Source organism: Triticum dicoccoides, chromosome 2B (genome assembly GCF_002162155.2).
Source record: "Triticum dicoccoides isolate Atlit2015 ecotype Zavitan chromosome 2B, WEW_v2.0, whole genome shotgun sequence".
Taxonomy (NCBI): domain Eukaryota; kingdom Viridiplantae; phylum Streptophyta; class Magnoliopsida; order Poales; family Poaceae; genus Triticum; species Triticum dicoccoides.
Genome location: NC_041383.1, coordinates 350,537,931 through 350,540,055, shown reverse-complemented (window position 1 = coordinate 350,540,055; position 2,125 = coordinate 350,537,931).

The window sequence follows — 2,125 nt, the reverse complement described above, 5'->3', positions numbered from 1 at the left end:
CCCCGGAAGCTATTGGGCCTCATGGTCCTTAGTGGAGAAGAGAGAGGGCAGCCAGGAGGTGGCGCGCGGCCCCCCTTGCCCCAGTCTGAATTGGACAAGGGGAAGGGGCGGCGGCCCCCCTCTCCTTCCTTCTCTCCACCTCCTCCTTCAACCTCTTCTCCTTCTTGGACTAGGAAAGGTGGGAGACCTACTCCTACAAGGAGTAGGAGTCCTCCCCCTTGGCGAAGACGTTCGACTACATCAACCATGTTAACTAAATGCTTCCGCTTTCGGTCTATGAGGGTACGTGGACACAATCTCCCCTCTCGTTGCTATGCATCACATAGATAGATCTTGCGTGATTGTAGGAATTTTTTTTGAAATTACTGCGTTCCCCAACACTAATGCACCTAGTAATTTCATGAGATTAATGAATGAAGTTTTACGTGCTTTCATTACATGATTTGTGGTAGCTTACTTTGATGATATATTTATTTATAGCAGATCTTTGGAGGAACATTTGGAACATTTATGTGTTGTTTTTACTGCTCTATGTGAGGCATGTTTGTTTGGTAACCTTGGGAAGTACACCTTTTGCACCGACCGAGTATTTTTTCTTGGCTATGTTGTTAATCCACTGGGAATTGAAGTTGATAAAGCCAAGATTGAAGCTATTGAGAGTTGGCCGCAGCCCAAAACGGACACACAAGTGAGGAGTTTCCTTGGCCTCGCTGGTTTTTATTAGCGTTTTGTGAGAGATTTTAGCACCAGTGCTACACCTGTCAATGAGCTTACAAAGAAGGAAGTGCCTTGGGTTTGGGGTACCGCACAGGAAGAAGCCTTCACGGTATTGAAAGATAAGTTGACACATGCTCCTTTACTCCAACTTCCTGATTTTAATAAATTTTGAGCTTGAATGTGATGCTAGTGGAATTGGATTGGGAGGTGTTTTACTACAAGAGGGTAAACCTATTGCATACCTTTCTGAAAAACTGAGTGGGCCTAGTCTGAACTATCCTACTTATGATAAAGAATTATATGCTCTTGTTCGGACTTTAGAAACATGGCAACATTATTTATGGCCCAAAGAATTTGTTATTCATTCTGATCATAAATCCTTGAAACGTATTAAAAGTCAAGCAAAACTGAAATGTAGACATGCTAAATGGGTTGAATTCATTCAGACTTTCCCTTATCTCATTAAATACAAGAAGGGTAAAGAAAATGTTATTGCCGATGCATTGTCTCATCATTATACTATGCTTTCACAACTTGACTTTAAAATATTTGGTTTGGAGACCATCAAAGATCAATATGTGCATAATCCTGAATTTAAAGATGTATTGAAAAATTGTAAATAAGGGAGAACATGGAACTTTATACTTAAGGATGGATTTGTGTTTCGTGCTAACAAGCTATGCATTCCAGCTAGCTCTGTTTCGTCTTTTGTTGTTGCAGGAGGCGCATGGAGGAGGATTAATGGGACACTTTGGCCTGAAGAAGATGGAGGATATACTTTCTACATATTTCTTTTGGCCAAAGATGAGACGGGATGTTGAGCATTTTTTTGCTCACTGCACTACATGTCAAAAAAATAAGTCACGACTCAATACTCATGGTTTATATATGCCTTTGCCTGTACCTAATCTTCCATGGGAGGATACATCTATGGACTTTGTTTTAGGTTGACCTCGTACAAAAATGGGGAGGGATAGCATATTTATTGTCATGGACAGATTTTCAAAAATGGCACACTTTATACCATGTCATAAAAGCGATGATGCTACTAATGTTGCTGATTTGTTCTTTCGTGAAATTATTCGCTTGCATGGTGTGCCAAATACAATTGTTTCAGATTGTGATACTAAGTTTCTTAGCTAGTGGAGATGTTTATGGGCTAAATTGGGACTAAACTGCTGGGTGAAACTTTCCGCAAGATGTCATGGTGCTTCTCCATGCATCCCGGCCATCCGCTGGTTTCTCTAGGGTGCCCGTCAACCGTCCTCCACCCAGTAGTGAATTTTGAAGTCCATCTTGAGCTTGAAGTCATGGGGTTGTCATCATCTTGACTCTCACATCTCCCTTAGGAATCACTCAACCAACCCCGTCTACGAAAGCATAGCAATCAACTACATCGCCCGGGGCA